This window comes from Pinus tabuliformis, chromosome Q (assembly GCF_031772625.1).
Source record: "Pinus tabuliformis cultivar Carrire ecotype Pingquan chromosome Q, CPIR1, whole genome shotgun sequence".
NCBI lineage: Eukaryota > Viridiplantae > Streptophyta > Pinopsida > Pinales > Pinaceae > Pinus > Pinus tabuliformis.
The window spans coordinates 988,161,722-988,182,582 of NC_142296.1; positions in this window are offsets into that span (position 1 = coordinate 988,161,722).

Here is a 20,861-nt window from a genome sequence, read left to right on the forward strand (position 1 = left end):
TGGGAAGAGGTGTCTGCATGGATGATTGAATAACAAGTTGTTCTTCAATTTCTTGTAAAGTACCCTCTATCCATTCCTATTGGTTAGCATATTGTTCAATTTCATGCCTTGGTGTGTGTGCAGAGGAGGTACTCTTCTATTCCAATATGAGCTTAGAAATGATGCCTAGGGGATCATAGGACTAAGAGAAACTAAGCTTGAATTTCATCTGACTCAAAATAGCATCCACTTCCTTTGCTGCAACTTTGGTGTTGATAATATAGGGCCCTATATGAGCCTTCAACTTGAACTCTGATTTCTTATTGTATGAGACAAAATGTAGCTCATCCGTGTTTAGAATTTTCCTAGTTTATTCTAATGAAAATATCCTAATTGGTACAAACACTGGCAACCTGTAAGGAGGTACTTGTAATCCATAAACTCTAATATTAGTGTTGTTCTAGTATAAATACCAATATCCAAATTTGGATTGCTCTGACAAGTGTAAAAATTTCTTTATTTCTAGTGAAATCCTTGGTATCAAATCATTGCTAGGAGAACATAGTGAGACCTATGTAATTTTTTTTCAACAAAATCAATATAAGAATACTCCTTTGAGTTATTTCTAACCAGAGAAGTCTAGTGAATCACTGACCAAGGGTTTCCTTCGCTACGTGTCTTCTATAAAGGGAACTTGAACCTATCTGATTGATAAAATAACATTAGGTAGACTAGCACTGACTAATACTTAAAGACACATTCAGCTTTGAAATTGACAAACTGGTCATGGATTGAGTTGGCCAAAAACTAACTGTAATTGAAAAGGATTGATGGCTATTTTCCAACTGAAAAAATAGATAAAAATATTAACACTATCTCATCTACCCACTGATCACTATGGCACCTGAGCAGTCAGGTTACCATAGAAATTACTTGCTTGGACATTTTAGGGAAAATTGAGATTGGATATGGGGGATTGGTCCAGGGTAATTTGACATTTTCTAGAAGGAAACACTAAAAAATTTGAGTTCTCTGAGGGAATGTTAGTTTTTTATATAATTCCATTAAGACATTGATATAAGAGGGATGATATGAGGCCAGATATTCAATTTGTAGGGCCTGGAAGATACTTTAAGGGGAAATGGAGAAAATAACTTCATTGTCATGCGAAATAACAACCTTTTGACTTGGAAAATATTGGAGATGGCACCAGACAAAGAATTCAGGGAAAAAGTGAGCCTGGGGGAAAACAAAGTGAGGTATAAAGGATTCCCAAACAATCAAGTCGTCACTTTTGTCCATGAAATTTTGTTTTGTCCAGTTGTGGAGCTCGTACATGTAAAATTTAGACTGGTATCAACAATCTTAGGGTGGGTGTCTACCAGGGGATGTTTGACGAAATCTGTGACTAGGGGAATGAAGGGATTTGACTCCATAACGTTTTCCTTCCCTTTACAGTTTTACATCATGAAAATGAAGAAGGTGAGTAGAAGAAAAATACTAGAGAAAGCTTGATAGAAAAAGTCGTAAGGATAAGGTTACCCAAGGAAATTGTTGACTGTGCACAGGGAAATTGCTGTTGAAGGCTGGCAGTTGGTAACAATTTTTTCTTCGTCCTGTGAGATTAATGGCGAGCTAAAAGAAAGAGTATACTAGCATTAAAGGATTTTTTATAACAGTCGAATTGGTTGTATAATGACACAACTACCATTGATGGAGTGGGAGGAATTAATTTGTAAAACAAATAGATGATGAGAATTAATGACATAGCGTTCATTTAGATTTCACGGAAAATATTTGAACGTTAAACAAATAATATGACATGGATAGGAGTGACGTGGAAGGACATATGACAGAAATAGAGTGGTGAGGGTAACAATTATGTGGCTGGGTATGAGTTTTGAAGGGGGAGATACATGCTGGGAGAGGAGTGGTGGAAAGGGAGACACATGGCAAGAGATAATTGGCGGAGGGGCGAGCCGTTAGTGGGAGATGAAGGCAGTGTTTAGGGGAGGGGGGTGTGCAAGCAGTAAGAAGTATTGAGAGGGGACCCCTTGAAATTCCCTAGGTTCTGCCACGTTAGCCGAGGGGGTTTTGGTGGAAACTGATTTTTGCACCCCCCCTTCATGTTACTTGTCAAGATTGTGAGGGGCCAAAAACAATCCTCCGCTGTAGATCTGGGCGGGATTGATCACGACCATTAACTATAGTGCAACATTTATTTTCAAAATGAAAAAAATACCCTTTATCATATTATATTACACCGAATACATCAAATAAAGCGTAATAAATAAGGTTTAAAACCTTATAAAATTGACATTTTTGTAATATAAATCGACATTCTAACTACGTCGTTGTGGGGGCTCATTATTTACTTTTTTCTATTTTTTTCCTGACATATTTATCATTTTTTATCCCCTATTTTATTTTATTTTATTTTATTTTTCCTTTTTCTTTTTATTTTGTTTTTCCTCTTTTTTCTATCATATATATATTTTCTTTTTGCTGTGGTTCACGGACACCTTCGGTCAGTGGGTGGCACTACGTCCACGGGAAAATCTAGGACTGACACCCCTCAACCTATAACAAGACTTGACCCCAAGAGCTTTCAGGAATTTACCCTGTGACCTCAAACGGTAAGGCCCCGACTTGACCGATTGAGCTAACTCTTGAGGCTATATCTATCTATATATATATATATATATATTTTACTTTTCTTTTGAACTTTTGAAAATAATTTGTAGAATGAAATCATTATTTACAGCATCTAATAGGAGAAAATCAACATATAATCAAACTGATCCTATAAAATATAGGACCCTAACGTAAGATTCAAGTAGTGGAAGATCACATCAAGCATCAACAAGTTCTCCAACTCTTAAAGGATAACCTCACTTTGGCACAGAATCGATTGAAACCATAGGCAGATCAATATTGCAGTGAAAGAAGTTTTGATGTAGGTGACTGAGTATTTTTACGGATATAACCATAAAAAAATGCCCCTCAAGCAAGATAAGAAGGATAATAAATTATCACTCAAGTACTATGGTCCTTACAAGGTGTTGTTAAAGATTGGTTCTCCCCGAGTGCACCTAGTTTTCCATGTTTCATGCTTAAAGAAGGTTATCGGTGACAAGCTCCCAGTTCAAACAATGTTTCCAGAATGAAGAAGGAAAAATCATATTTGAGCCTAAAGCAGTCACGGAAACAAGAACCTGACAACTACAAAATCAATTAATTTCAGAGTATCTCTTTAAGTGTAAGAACTTACCCGCTAAAGATTCCACATTGGAGGATGGAAATTTTATATAGAAGCATCCAGAACTACTCAAGCATTGAGTACAACACTTTTTTGAAAGAGAGGGGCATGTTAGGTCCCTATAATACTAGTGTATTCCCCTTATTTTTATTGTTGGTGTAGCCCCCTATTGTTATTGTTGTGCCCCATAGAAGCCAACTATTGTTATTGTTGTGCCCTTACATTATTATTGTTATGTAGGTTCTGATTATATTGTGACCCCTTAGACTCCTATATATACCAAGGAGGTCTTATCATTTGTATCATCCAAGAATTGTTCATTTATGTAATGTAAAGGAGGTTTCCCCCTCGAAGAGGATAATTTTTAAGTCGTTGATTTATCTTTTCTACTATTTTGTGAGCTGGTTGCATAATAAATAGACTGAACTGGGTGCTCCCATGCATCAAATGTAAAGCACTGCTGAATGAGGTTCTATGGGATGCATGGGTCTTTGACTCCGGGTCCCACCATACATCAACTGTGAATCATTTCTAAATGAGGTGCTATGGGATTTATACGTCTTCGACTAACCGAGGGAACTAAAATGGTCACAAAGTATGATACTACTTTGACATGAAAAAGTTGTGCTAGTGGCAAATGTAATGGAGACTGATGATATCCATGAGAAAAAGTGCTTCCCACTGTGGCACCCTAGGTTTTTTGTTAAAGGGGGGAGCAACCAAGGTACTGCTTCAATCTTGGAAAATGAGTGTTGATGTCAACAGGAAATGAGCGTCAACCGCCCGAAAAACAGGTTCAGGGAATCTTTGCGAATGTAAAGTAGATGGTTGTAATATGATGGGTCACAAAGGCATGATAACGAGGCCTGACAATATGAAAGGATACATAAAAATTCCCAAGGTTGGAGATATAATGCGAGTGAAGACAATAATTTTTTTTTTCTAAGGTAAATGCCCCTGGAGTCGGTAGGATGTCTAAGGGGGTGTGATTTTTCTTTGAATGTCCTGGTAAATACTAAATAAATGATGAATAATGTTGGTGACAAAAGCAAGATCCAACTAAGGGCGACTAAGGAATTCCGCCTGGTAATTGACACAAAAATATGGATGAGAATCCTTTTCCTTAAAAAATATTTGTACAATTTCCAAAAGAATGTAAAATTCATTTTGGGATGTACAAACACATAGATGGGTTCCCTAAGAAAATGGTAGCCTACGTGATGGTGCAGGTGGGTTTTTTATGAAGGAAGGGGCCCCATTGGTTGGTGTTAGTGTGAGGTTGATGAAGAAGATGGAGTGATGCAGATGGGTTATTATCATATGGAGGAGTGGTAGGCAAAATGTAGAATGCAGGAGTGCATTCGATTCAATTCGATAATGAGTAAGAATGGTGGCCTGAGAGTGGGGTTGGTAAGTAATAAATGAAAAATAAAAGTATGAGGCTAATCTTCTAGACATGCATATGAAGTGGTTCTCGAGCCTACGTGAGGTGGTCATGGATACCAATAATGTGAGGGAAATTATATAATGGGGTAATCTATGTAACCGTCTTGGACATTTACCATGTGTAGGTAGAAGGTGATGGTAAACGTGGTCGAGGTGGTGGAACTTACGGTTTATTTTAGAGAAATGATGTCGGGATATGCAAATATTTGGAGTAATCCTATCATGCTAGGTGAAGAACGATACATTTATTTCAATTGACATCAAGATCTGATCTTATTAAGAAATTGCAAGACACCTGCAACTCCAAAACTAATATCCCAAGCGAAAACATCTTGATGAAAGAATATGCAAACTGAAATTTGTTGAACAAGATGAACCAAAAAACACAAAAAAGCACACTTATTTAGTATTGTGAAATGTAAAACAGGCACAAAAATAAGTATGTTGGTGAAATGAAATGGAGGATACCATGATGTAGGTGATGATGTACTAATCCCAACACTGCTTACAGTTTTGTGAAGGAGGTTGTGAGATCCTGAACGGGCCTTTGGAAGAATGACAAAGAGTTCAATATATAAGGGTGGAGGGCACACATTTCCACTTCATTTGTACTTACTAACATGGACTCCAAAGCAGAGCCCACGATTTGTTTTAGTTGTAGCGATTAGATAGAGCACTCGAGTAGCACGCGAGGAGATTCAGGTAAGAGGCCATGACCCTTCCTTTGTCAGTTAAGTAGTACAAGATTGCTCTTTATGGACCTTTTAAGGCAAAAAAAGATAAAACTACACAAGTGACTATAGGACAATCATGCGAAGGCACGCAGGTAAGGGAAACACAATTGTGCTGTAGGTTTTAACCCCGTACAAAAATGATCTGCATAGGAATTCTAAGAACAAAAAATAAACAATGCGAGAGCATAACACATAAAACACATATACACAGAGATTTTCCCCTAGATCCCAAAACTGGGACTACCAGCTTGATTTTTCATTATGTTCCTTTCAATGTTACAATATATATATATACATGCCGAAGCATCCAATACGATGGACTGAAAACCATCGCGCCCAAACCCATGTGCGAAAACCATGCACAAAACCATAGGTAGGTCTGTCCACCTAATATAGGGTCAATTTTTTTTCCTAGGGTCACTGCCCTAGACCCCTTAGAGAGGGGATAACCACCACCCTCAAACCCTATGTGACCCCTCGCTTCATAATCGGCGCAACGAAGGGGGGGCTCTGCCCCCGCTCTAAACCCCCGGTTGACTACATAGGCTAGTCATGGAAAGAATATAACACAACTCAACATTCTCCCACTTGTTGTTTTCTTTCCATAGGGGGCCACATGAGAGCTTAATCATTTATCCAGCCCTGCAACACCCATTGTTTCTATACACCAAGAGAAATTCTCAGAGCTCACAAATTTTTTCAATGCATTTGCAATATTCTTCAAAGTGTCCACCTTTACCAGTAACACCTTTTTGTCTTCTATCATATCCCTCACAAAGTGAGACTGAACATCAATGTGCTTTGTCTTTGAATGATAAGCAGGGTTCTTTGCCAAGAAAATTGCACTTTGGCTATCACATTCATCCTTATAGCTCCCTGTACTAACCCAATACTTGAACACAATCTCTGCAACCAAACTGCTTGCTTGCTTGAATGAGTGGTAGCCATGTATTCTACCTCTATAGTTGATAGTGCCACTATAGATTGTTTCTTACTCATCGAACTGACTGCACCTCCAAATAGGTTAAACACATACCCACTTGTAGATATTCTCTGATCTAGATCTCCAGCCCAGTTTGCATCAACAAAGCCATGAATATCCAAGGCTCTGTCCAATCCTGCTCTTCCTTGATAGCACAAACCATAGTCACTAGTGCCATGCAAATACCTAAAAACCCGCTTCACTACTGTCCAGTGCTCCTTCCTTGGTTTTGACATAAAACTACTTACTGCATGTGCAATGTCTGGTCTACTAAATACCATTGCATACATCAGGCTACCGACTGCACTTGCATATGGAACATATGACATGTCCTCTTCCTCTTCTTGTGTCTTGGAACACTGTTCAGTAGATAACTTCACACCTACAGGAATAGGAACCTTCACCGGTTTACTATCCTGCATATTAAACCTCTACAGTATTGTCTCGACATACTTCCTCTGGTTTAACTAGACCTTCCTCTTTTCTCGATCTCTTTTAATTTCCATGCCCAAAATATAGTTTGCAGCACCAAGATATTTCATGTTGAATTTGAAGGACAATTGGGTCTTCAAATCCTGGATAATTTCTTTGTCATTTCCAACTAGCAACATATCATCCACATACAAGACTAGATAAATAACACAGTGACCAATTAATTTAAAATACACACAATGATCTTGTTTTCTTCTGGTGAAGCCAAGTCCCCATATAAATGTATCAAATTTCTGATACCACATCCTTGGTGACTGTTTTAACCCATACAAAGACTTTTTTAACTTGCATACCTGTTCTTTCTTACCTTCACCACAAAGCCTTCAGGTTGTTGCATGTAGATCTCCTCTTCCAAATCCCTGTGAAGAAATGTTGTCTTCACATCCATCTGTTCTACCTCAAAATCAAAAGCAGCAACAACAAATAAAAGTAATCTAATAGAAGCTACCTTGGCAATAGGAGAAAAAATATCACCAAAATCAATTCTCGACACCTAGGAATAACATTTTTCTACCAACCGAGCTTTGTATTTATCCACCTTTCCTTCTTCATTTGTCTTCTTCTTGAACACCCATTTGATGCCAATGAGTTTCCTTCCAGCCAGCAACTCTACCAAATCCCAAGCCTCATTTTTGTGTAAAGATGCCATTTCATCAACCATGGCCTCTTTCCAGAGTTTTCCATCCTCTAAATCTACTGCTTCCTTCACAGTTTTGGGATCATCATCAGTAATAGATAAAGAAAAATTTCAACAGAAAGCAGATGGAATATACCTTTCTAGTTGTCTTCTTTCTCAAACTGATATTCTCGCAACCAAAGTTTGTGGATGTTCATCTTCTGATTCCTCTTTTGTTGTAGAATCTGATTCTTCCTCCTTTAGCTCAAACTCTATCTTCTTAGGTTCCTTTGGTTGGTCTTCATGTTTAATAACATCTTTCACCTCTTTGAACACCACATCTCGGCTATAAACAACCTTCCTTTTTACTGGGTTCCAAAGTTTATAACCCTTTAAACCATCCTTATACCCAATAAAGATGCACTTTTTAGAATTACTATCCAACTTTGTTATTTTCTCCTTTGGAACATGTACATATGGATCACATCCAAATACCCTCAGATGTGAAAGAGAGGGTTTCTTACCAGTCCATACCTCTTGTGGAGTCTTATCCTCCAATGCTAATGAAGGTGATCTGTTGACTAGGTAACATGCAGTCTCCACTGCCTCTCCCTAGAATTCCTGTCCTAACCCAGCACCATTGAGCATGCTTCTTGCCCTTTCCATCAATGTCTTGTTCATTATTTCTGTAAATCCAATTTGCTCAAGTGCGTATGGAGTAGTCTTATGCCATGATATACCACACTTCTTAAAAAATTCTTCAAATTCCTTCTTGCAAAACTATCCACCATTATCTGTCCTCAACACCTTTATCTTCTTCTCTATATGGTTTTCCACCAGACCCTTAAATTCTTTAAAGCTGTCAAAGACTTCAGATTTCTTCTTAGGAAATATATCCATGTATTCCTTGAGAAGTCTTCTATAAATGATACATAGTACATAGACTTACCCAGTGATGGAACCTTCACAGGTCCAAACACATCACTGTGCACAAGCTCTAATATCTGTTTCGCCCTCTTACCACGAGAGGGGAAACTCACACGATTCTGCTTCCCATATACACAATTTTCACAGAAATCAAAATCTAGATATCTATTAGTCATACCTTCTACCATACCTTTACCATGAGGTATTCAAAGGCCCTTCTCTCCAATATGTCCAAGCCTTTGATGCCATAGCATGTTCTTTTCTCCAGAGACCACTAGATTTTCTGCTCCACCTTTAGGGACCATAGAACTGTTGCACCCATCAACAACAATGCTACCTTACAGCTTGGACAGAGTTCCAATCTGAACTCTCCACATTAATATCAGTTCTCCTTGAACCATCTTGCAAGTATCCTTCTCGAACCCTATTTTTACACTTGCATCATCCAGCTTGCTTACAAAAATCATATTTCTGGCCAATGCAGGAAAATGCTGAACAACCATAAGTGTTCCAATCCTTCCACCTTGCAAATCCAACTTAACTTTTCCACGACCAATGATTTTAGCCTTCTTGTCATCCCTGAGGAAGACATCACCACCATCATATTTCTCCTACTCGCAGTACCACTCTCTATGGGGAGTGAAGTGAAAGGATGCACTTGAGTCAATCAACCATGCCTCATGATATATGTGTGTACTTGAAGAAGCCAAGTACACATCCCCACCTTCATCTGAGGTGGTTTTCGTATGTGCAGAAGGAGCATCATCATATCCCTTTCCTTTGTCAGGAGCTTTATATTTACAGTCCCTTTTGTAGTGCCCTTCCTTTCCGCATTTCCAGCACACCTTTACAGGTTTTCTTGGAGATTTAGATATCCCTCTAGATTTAGATGCCCCACTCGATGACTTATTTTTGTTTCTATTTTGGGACCTTCCTCGTAAAGACAAGACATCACCATTATGGCTCTCCATATTTTTCTATCTCATTTCCTCCGTCAGTAAGGATGATACTATTTCATCAAGCTGCAAGGGAGTTGCATTGCTGCCTATTGCAATAACCAGACTATACCACGAATATGGTAGAGAACACAACAAACTGATGGACTTATCTTCATCTGAAATTTTAATATCAACAGATAATTACTTACTTACCATAGTATTAAATGCGTTCAGATGCTCTGTCACCAAGTCTCCATCTTTCATCCTCAGGTTATACAACTTTTTCCATAGGAACAATTTATTCACTAGAGACTTAGATTGATACAAAGTCCCTAACTTGTCCCACAAAGCCTTCACCATAGCTTCCCCTGATACATTCAATAATACTAAATCTGAGACACACAATTGTATTGTGCTCTTTGCCTTCCGATCCAACTTCTTCCATCCTTCGTCAGACACTCCTGTTGGTTTAGTACTTGGATCTACCATGATCCACTGATCTTTATCCACCAACAGATCCTCCATCTTGAGTTTCCACAACTCAAAACTCTGACCATTAAATTTCTCGATCTCTATCTTTCCACTACTCACCATCTTCTTTCACCACTAGAATCGATCCCGTATATCTTCCACTAAACCGGGTCTACCGCAGTCCCGAGCGAAAACCCTCAGCAACAAAGGTGTCCCCTTGAAGCCAAAACAACTCTGATACCAAATGTAAGTTTTAACGCCATACATAAATTACCTGCATACAAATTCTAAGAACATAAAATAAACAATGTGAGAGCACAACACTTAAAACAAATATACACAGAGATTTTACCCTGGATCTCAAAACCAGGACTACCAGCTTGATTTTTCATTATGTTCCTTTCAATGTTACAATACATATATACACGTGTCGAAGAATCCAATACCATGTACCAAAAACCATCATGCCCAAAACCATGTGCAAAAACCATGCACAAAACCATAATTAGGTCTGCCCACCTAATATAGGGTCCAAAATTTTTTTCCCGGGGGGCACTACCCTAGACCCTGTAGAGGGGGCCTAACCACCCCCCTCAAACCCCCTGTGATCCTCAGCTACGTAATTGGTGCAATGAAGGGGGGTTTTGACCCCCCTCTAACCCCCCGATTGACTATGTAGGCTAGTTGTGGAAAGAATGTAACACAACCCAACATGTGCGATGTGCGTGACTGTGAGGGAAAAAACCTCGAGGTCTTTGGGATAAAGATCTCATGTCTAAGGGAGTGAAAATAACACAAAGTGCATGATTGTATAGGGCATGTCTTTTTCCCACTTGGTAAAGTAGTCGACTGTGACAACGATATACTTATGCCTGTCATAAGACTGTGGGTTTCAAGTCATGAAGTCTATGCCCCACCTAATGCCCCACTTATAGAAGGGGCTTGTGGAAATTATCAGATAGGAAGGAGATGGCAGTGTTTGATATTTATGTGTATAACATTGGCATCACTCAGACTGCTTGATCACACTAATGCAGTCATGGAAGAGAGCGGGCCAAAAATAACCAGTGCAAAGGATATTTTGGGCCATGGCCATTCCTGATAGGTGGAAAACATAGACTCTACTATGGAAATCATTTAAGACCTATTTGAATTCATCAATTGCAAGGTAGTGGCATAATATGGTGTCCACTCTGCGACGATATAAAACATCTTCTATGAGGATATAATGAGGGGCTTGGTGGCGAATGCACCATCGATCGTCACGAGAGCGATTTAGGTGGAAATTTTGAGTTCGAAGGAAGAGGAAGATGTCTCCATACAAGAGGTAATCAATGGATATGATGAACAAGTGTTCATTTGGGAAAGAATCATTAACAAGAGACCCTTGGGATTCTGAGGGGAGATCAATGATGAACTCTGCGATAATAAGAGCATTCTTTTTTTGTAACTTGAACTCTTGAAAAATAACTATCCATCGAGCATACTTATGGTTCATCATACGACGAGTGAGCAATTGTCTACTGGGGTTAATTCCTGCAATTACGGTGGTAATCCGCAAGATGATGTAATGTCAAAGCTTTTGTACTGGGTGTACAAGGGGTAAGGCGATTTTTATTTTTTTATATTTATATTTATTCTATTTATTTATTTTTATTTTTATTTACTTATTTTATTTATTTTTTACTTTTTATTTTATATATATATATATATATATATATATAGTTTTTTTTCTCTATTGGCTCATACTTTAAAGTAGGCCCGAGACGTTATTTCTTGTGTAATAGATGACATGATCTCTATTATTGTTTCCATCTTGAACTAATACCCTGACAATGGCTACTTATGATGATAATAGATAGAGGATATAGTCCTTGGTATGGTGAGGGGGATAATCAATGGTTCTTGCAATGATGTATCTTTCAAGGCCTCAAATGATTTCAGAGCTTCTACATCCCACTGGAAAGGGATGTCCCAATGAAGAAGGTGAAAGAAATTGTGTGCACAAGTTGCATAATTGGGGACAAATCGACGTAAGAATTTGGAATTTGCAAGTTTTGTAATTGCCTCAAATTTTTAGAGGTGGGATTTCTCAGATGTGTTAAAAATGCAACAAGAAAATCCTAATTTAATTTTGTCTTGGAATTAAATTGGGAATAAAATTTTAATTCCACATCATATGACAACTTGTATTATTTAAATAAGTTAATTTGACTTAGTTGGCTCAATTAATTTGAGTTGAGGGTCTAACTTGAGTTATGTAGAGTGTTTCCTACATTATAGAATCCATGGTTGAGTTTATTTTGAGTTATAATTAATTGATTTAGTTTAACTGAGTTAAAGTAAGTTAAACTAGTTCAACTTTTGGAGGAACTAGTGGGAGGTCTAGCAGTGTCGTGTTTCCTACAGTAATCAACGAGTAAAATGAATATTCACTCATAAATAGTTCATGTCATATCTAAGAAAGACCAAGTTGAGATTGGAGTTCAGGGACATTGTATTATTATTTGTATAATCATTCGAATTGTACATGTGGTGCATGTAGTCAGAGGAAGGCCTATTAGGATTGAATAATTTATATTGAGGAATTTCCCTAATTAATAGGGGGCTAATTCCCAAGGAAACAACACAAGGAAATAGGGACTTGGGAAAGCATAAAATTGGTTAAGTATTGGCCTGGGCTTGTCTAGGAAGCTGTGAGACATATAAAGATAGTACAAAAGTTTCTCAGGCTTGAGGAAAGCATTTAATCTTCTCATATTTTCTTAATAATTCAATATACAGATAGTAGGGGTTTTTAGCTATGGATTTCCCTAGGAAATCATTGTGTTATGTGTTGGTTGAATTCTTTCTCTTGTATGCTTCGCTATTTCACGATCGTTTAATTGTTTCGCTAATGAGTAAATTAGATTCAAGTCTATTGTTTTAGCATATTTGAATTAGAAGTTTGAATCTATAAGGAATTTCTACATGGTATTAGAGCAGAAATCACTCTAGAAGAGGAGAATACGAGTTTGTATTTTGTAGGTGAAATCGAATTTGCAGTATCATATTTCAGAGCTAGCAGGATGTCATTCTACGGATTGAGACTTGAATATGCCCTTGAGGGTAGTTCGAACTATATTTCTTGGAAGGACATCCTGCTAGCTCTGAACTATGATACTGCAAATTCGATACAAAGGGGTAAGACGATTTTTATTTTTTTATATTTATATTTATTCTATTTATTTTTTATTATTTTTATTTTTATTTATTTATTTATTTTTATTTTTATTTACTTATTTTATTTATTTTTTACTTTTTATTTTATATATATATATATATATATATATAGTTTTTTTTCTCTGTTGGCTCATACTTTAAAGTAGGCCCGAGACGTTATTTCTTGTGTAATAGATGACATGATCTCTATTATTGTTTCCATCTTGGACTAATACCCTGACAATGGCTACTTATGATGATAATAGATAGAGGATATAGTCCTTGGTATGGTGAGGGGGATAATCAATGGTTCTTGCAATAATGTATCTTTCAAGGCCTCAAATGATTTCAGAGCTTCTACATCCCACTGGAAAGGGATGTCCCAACGAAGAAGGTGAAAGAAATTGTGTGCACAAGTTGCATAATTGGGGACAAATCGACGTAAGAATTTGGAATTTGCAGGTTTTGTAATTGCTTCAAATTTTTAGAGGTGGGATTTCTCAGATGTGTTAAAAATGGAACAAGAAAATCCTAATTTAATTTTGTCCTGGAATTAAATTGGGAATAAATTTTTAATTCCACATCATATGACAACTTGTATTATTTAAATAAGTTAATTTGACTTAGTTGGCTCAATTAATTTGAGTTGAGGGTCTAACTTGAGTTATGTAGAGTGTTTCCTACATTATAGAAGCCATGGTTGAGTTTATTTTGAGTTATAATTAATTGATTTAGTTTAACTGAGTTAAAGTAAGTTAAACTAGTTCAACTTTTGGAGGAACTAGTGGGAGGTCTAGTAGTGTCATGTTTCCTGCAGTAATCAACGAGTAAAATGAATATTCACTCATAAATAGTTCATTCACGTCATATCTAAGAAAGACCAAGTTGAGATTGGAGTTCAGGGACATTGTATTATTATTTGTATAATCATTCAAATTGTACATGTGGTGCATGTAGTCAGAGGAAGGCCTATTAGGATTGAATAATTTATATTGAGGAATTTCCCTAATTAATAGGGGGCTAATTCCCAAGGAAACAACACAAGGAAATAGGGACTTGGGAAAGCAGAAAATTGGTTAAGTATTGGCCTGGGCTTGTCTAGGAAGCTGTGAGACATATAAAGATAGTACAAAAGTTTCTCAGGCTTGAGGAAAGCATTTAATCTTCTCATATTTTCTTAATAATTCAATATACAAATAGTAGGGGTTTTTAGCTGTGGATTTCCCTAGGAAATCATTGTGTTATGTGTTGGTTGAATTCTTTCTCTTGTATGCTTCGCTATTTCACGATCGTTTAATTGTTTTCGCTAATGAGTAAATTAGATTCAAGTCTATTGTTTTAGCATATTTGAATTAGAAGTTTGAATCTATAAGGAATTTCTACATGGTATTAGAGCAGAAATCACTCTAGAAGAGGAGAATACGAGTTTGTATTTTGTAGGTGAAATCGAATTTGCAGTATCATAGTTCAGAGCTAGCAGGATGTCATTCTACGGATTGAGACTTGAATATGCCCTTGAGGGTAGTTCGAACTATATTTCTTGGAAGGACATGATGGAGGCAGTGTTGGAAGACAACATGCTTAAGGAATTCATAGACAAATATATTCCTAAGCCTATAGCAGTTGATGCTCAAGATTTGGCAGAGTGAAGAAAATGTGTTGCAAAGGTGAGAAGGATTATCCTAGAAGGAGTTTAAGATCATATTATCTCGAACCTCCATGGTAAGGATACTCCATATACAATGTAGAAGGCATTGACATAGCTATTTCAAGCCAACAATGACCATAGAAAGATCGCACTGAAGGACAACCTCAAGAAAAAGAAGATGGAGAATGGAGACACAATACCAAAGTACTTGACCAAGTTCACCCAATGTCTAGATGAGCTTGGAAGTGTTGGTGTTACAGTTTCTGAAGACGATCTGCTCAGCCTAGCATTTCTAGGCCTTCCTAAGAGCTGGAAAAACTAACAGGACTCAGTAAATGGGAGGGAGAAGCTACCAGAGTGGGAGTGTTTGTGCTCTGACTTGGTGCAAGAAGAGATTCAGCTGAACACCAGATATGGATCCTCATCCAAGAATTATGATGAGGAGAAATGTGCCTTAGATGGAAAGGCAAAGAAAGGTAAAGGGAAGTCATCCAATGCCAAATTGGATTTTAGTCAGGGCGAAAAGAATAAGGACATGGTGGAGATTAAATTTTTTCATTATCACATGATGGGACATTATGCCATGAAGTGTCCGCACAAGAAGGCTGACAAGAAGCCCTCTGGAGGAGCAGCAGGTGAAGCTCTTGCTTCACAATTCGAGTTGGATTTCACTCTCATCGCTTGCATGGGACATCGATGATGCGTAGTATGTGGTATCTGGATAGTGGAGCCTCATTCCATATGACCGACAAAAGATAATTATTCATTTATTTGGAGGAGAAGGACCTCCAGATGAACATCAAAATGGGAGATGATGGGAGGTATAGCGCAATTGACGTTGGTACTGTTACCTTTCAAAGAGAGTCTGATTCTCCTCTCACATTAAAAGATGCCATGTATGTTTTGGGTTTGAAGGAGAATTTGGTTTTAGTTTCCATGTTGGGGGACTATGGCTATGATGTGATATTTAGCAAAGGAAAGAATTTCCTTTGTCACATAGCCTTAGGACAAGTGAAGTAGATCGGGGTTCGGGTGCAAAACCTCTACAAATTGGATGTAGAAGGCTGTGCTGCTTTGAGAAAAAAAGTAGAGAAGGTGCAGAGCTGAGACATTAATGAGTTTTGGCATAGAATATTGGGTCACTTGCACCAAAAAGCTTTGAAGATTATGAAAAAAATTTCTACAGGACTTCGCAACGATACACTAGAGTAGAGAGACACATGCAAAGGGTGTACATTTAGGAATTACACCAAATCTACATTTCATGATAACGACAATCGAGCACAAGCGATCCTTGAAAGAGTTCACTCAGATGTGTGTGGACTATTCTCAGTAGCCTCCACAACTAAGCACATGTATTATGTAATATTTGTAGATGATTTTTCTCGTAAGTTTTGTATTGTATTCATGCAGAAGAAAGATCATATGTTCACTATTTTTTTTGAATTTAAAGCACTTGTTGAGAACTACACTGGCAGGAGAGTTAAATCTCTTAGGAGGGATAATAATGAAGAATATGTGTTGAATGAATTCAAGTACTTCTGTGCATCAGAAGGCATTCGACGAGGAATAATAGCACCCCATTACCCACATAAGAATGGGGTGGTCGAAAGGAAGAACATAAGTATTGTGGGAGCTGCACGACCGATGTTATGTGATTAGGGCCTACCATTTCACTTGTGGGATGAAGCATGCAACACAACTATATATGTGCAGAATATGATTCCTCATTAGATTCTCAAGATGAGTACACCAGAAGAATACTTTTCATGTAAGAAACTAGATGTGGAACACTTCAAGATATTTGGTTCATCAGTTCACTATCATGTTACCAAGGATGTAAGGGAAAATCTAGAACCAACAACTGAGTTCGACATATTTGTGGGGTACACTTATACACCTCACAACTATTATGTGTACCTACCATCTCACAAGATGAAAGTGGTTTGTAGAGATGTGAAGTTCGATGAAGAGAAGGCCATGAAATGTTCCCTTTAGAGGGAGCTTGAGTTGCATGGAGAAGAGGAGATTTTATCTCCAAAGGAAGAACCTCAAGATGATGTGGAGTAGCCACATGCATAGGAGCAGAGAGTGGAAGCACCCAGTCATGCGGAGACTTCCAGAGATGGAAGGAAGCACACCAGCGGGGCTAACAAATTTATGCATGATGTTAGAGAGAATGTGGGAGCACCCACATCACAACAAAAACAGAGGAGGTCACAAAATTGGTATACTGCCTACATGGATTTGATGAGTGCGAGTGTAGAGATTGAGCCATCGTCATTCACAGAAGTAGTGTAGAAACTAGTATGGGTTGATTCCATGGTTGAGGAGTATGAATCCATTATTAGAAACAATATTTGGGAAGTGGTCCCAAGATCAGCATACAAGTCAGTGGTGAGTTCTAGATGGCTCTACAAGGTAAATCAAGTAGTGGATGGGAGTGTGGAGAAACACAAGGACAAATTTGTGGCTAGAGGGTTCTCTCAGATGGAGGGAATTGATTACAAGGATAATTTTTCTCTAGTAAAAAGGTACTCTTTAATCAAATCTATTCTAGCACTTTCAGTGCAGATGGGATGGAAGATACATCAGATGGATGTGAAGACAAAATTACTCAATGATGTAATTGAGGAATAGGTGTACATTGAGCAGTAAGAAGGATTTAAGACCTTCAAAGGAGAGTCACATGTGTGCAAAATCAAGTGAGCATTGTATGGATTGAAACGAGCACCTCGTGCTTGGTACACCAAGATTGACAGCTATTTCACCAGGTTGGGCTTCACTAAAAGTGAAGTAGATGAAAACCTTTACCATATTATGGTAGAAGGTAAATTGTTGATTATAGTATTATATGTCAATGATTTAATTCTAAAAGGTGATGAGAAGATGGTAAAATATTGCAAAGAGGATCTTGCAAGAGAATTCGAGATGAAGGGCCCGGGGCTCATGGATTATTTCCTTGGTATGGAAGTATGACAAGGAGATGAGGAACTGTTTGTCTCTAAGGGAAAGTTTTCCAACAAGATAATGAAGAATTTCCACATGGAGAACAACAAACCCATGGAGACTCCTCTAGAAGGGAATTAGAGGAAGGATGATGCTACTTTAGGTGAAGTAGTGGAGGCTACTATTTACAAGTAGCTTGTGGGTTCACTTATGTATTTTGTGAACACATGACCGAACATATGTTTTGTAGTTAACCAGCTTAGTCAAGCCATGGTTAAGCCAACCAAAATCTCTTGTAAGGAATCTGAACATGTGTTGAGATACCTCAGAGGCACCACTTAGTTTAGTCTTTTGTATAAACAGACAGAGGGAGTGAATCTTCAAGGCTTAAAAGATGTAGATTGGGCAGGGAGTCCATTTGACAGAAAGAGAAAATTAGGGGGAATCTTTAGTATTTGGTTAGCAACAATTTCTTGGTACAACAAGAAGCAACGATCAGTTGCACTCAGTTGGGAAAAAGCAAAGTACATGGATTCTAGTTAAGCAACTTGTGAAGTTACAAGGAATTTCTATAGGATGGCTTAGACCTTCAGAGAGTTGACCTGAATTCCATATTGGAAAACAAAAAATCCCTAAATGCCTTATTGGGAAACAATAAATCCCAGTAGTCACCCTGCACTGATGCAAAAGACACACTTGAGAGGGTTGAAGTGTAGGTTATATTGTCAACACCTTTGAAAAACTAGGCGGAGATATTCTAGATGGTTTGAGTGCTTCTTGGATTGTATTGTGAGGTCGTCCAAATAGGCTAGGATGAGATGAGCTATTCGTGGAAGATATAATTCATGGCTAGTTGAAAGGTGGTGCCAACATTTTTAAGGAAAAAAGGCATGACATGATAGGTGAACGTGCCCCATGGGGTGGTGAAGGATATCTTGTATTGATCAGTATGTCATATTTGAATTTGGTTATACCCTGAGAAGCCATCCATAAAGGATAAGGCTTCATGTCCGACACAAGAATCAATAAATTTATCGATGAAAGGTGTAGGATAATTGTATTTGATAAATGCTTTGTTCAGATTTTGAAATTTCATAAAAACTCAAATGGTGCCCTATTTATTCATTATAGGTACAAGGTTAGAAACCTAACATGTGTAAGAGATAGGGTAGATGAAACCAATCTTATGAAGTTTGTTGATTTCTTTTTTAATCACTTTTGATTTAGAAGGATGGAGTTGAGGTTGATTTTGTGTTATTGGGTAAGAATTGGACCATGTGTCAGTGTGGTGCTCCACGATCATAAGACTAATTCCTAGAATTTATGAATAAGACCATGCAAACATGTCCCTATATTCTTGAAATAGGGAGTTGTATGAAGCCACTTCTTCTGGAGAGAAAGCTGCCCCCAGTGAGATTTCTTCGATTATGCCAGGCTTGGTGGAATTATCTGCCTTAAATGTAGGTGAGATATTTGACATGTTCCCTTCCTCAAATGCATCTGGTGCAAGGATGGGATTTTTGAACCATTCTACTTATCTTAGTGGTAGAAAGTCATTTGTATCTACTGTGAAAATAGTATGGCTTGGTGCATCAACAGATAAGGATGCTTTCTTGGGTAAAAACAAAGAGCAGTGATGCATGGAATCCCAAAGACATTATGGTGTACTCATAGCCTCTAGAATATCTTCATCTAAATGAAAAATATTTTTTAATGGTGGTTGGGGTTAAGGGAGGTCATGATGATGGGATTGGGACGTTGTGGTGTTGGTTGAAAAACAAGATAATCTTTAAGTAGTTGTTGTTGGGCCTCCAAAATGTCTTCAAAATGACATCCACTTTCACCTTTATTGCCACCATTTCACTCACATGTCACATCTCCATAACCATATAACCTTTCATTAGCCACCATTTTTATAAATATGTGGGTTAGGATCCTTATTTACCAAAGTTATTTATTTTATGTGTTTAAAATGAATTTATGATTAAAAAATAGGAAATTAACACAGTTTCATGTATCTATATATGTGGCTTGAGTTTCATGACATGTGTAGGTTATTTGGAAGCTTCCAAGGCATCCTTATGTGGCCTCCAATGCTCAAATTCGAATTCCCTTCAAAGGAGATTTGGATAAAAGGTCAAAGAATGATATGTGTCCTATTTGGATTGTAACTCTATGAGGTGTCTCATCATTTCTTATTTGGATTAGAACTGTATGAGACACCTAGGGAATATTTGTCTCATTATAAGCTATTTGGTTGTAACTATATGAGATTTTAGTGGATCCTCATTAAATAGGGTAGCTTCTTATGTTTTTGTTTAAATAGGAGAGCCTTTTCCTTTGAAGGCATGTGTAAAGTTAGGGAAATGCTCATGTTTTGAATATAGAATTTGGATTTGGCACCATACTTATGAGTGATGTTCAATTTGATTTGGTTATGCTTGTATTTGGAGCCTCTCAACTTTCCATCCCTCATGCTTTTGGATTGGCCATCTATAATGTGTGAGATTTATTGTTTTTCATATATTAAGATTTATTGCTTTCATAGATTAAGATTTATTTATTTCATATGTTTTCCTGTGTGAGACGTTAAGAGTGATTGTTTTTATTTTCTTTCATAGATTAAGATTTATTTATTTCATATATTTTCTTGTGTGAGAGGTTAAGAGTGACTATTTTTATTTTCTTTAATAGATTAAAATTTATTTCTTTCATATCTTTTCTTGCATGAGAGGTTAAGAGTGATTGTTTTTATTTGCTTTCATATCTAGAGGTTAAGAATTATTCTTTTTGCTTTCATTTCATATCATGTGGTTTTTTTTATTCATTTCATAGGATCCTGATTTGATAACGCACACATGATCCCTTAGAGTCGATTTTATTTCATGCAATTTCATTTTTGAAAGAGTGGTGTGATTTTCAATTCTTGAAAGTGTGGTAGATTAAGACTTCAATTCCTGCAAGTGTGGTAGATTAAGATTTCAATTCTTGCAAGTGTGATAGATTAAGATTTCAATTCCAAACACTGTACTATAATTTCCTTTGAATTGATTGTTGAATTAGAATAGGTGAATTTGGTTTATCGTTATTTGGTTTAGTAGTTAGATTGATCTAAATTGGAAGTTAATTTCTAGCATATATAGTGCACGCATGCTTCACAAGTTTTACGAAACCCCCGGGTTGACAATTAAATGATAGGAAATCACTTTGCCCCAACAT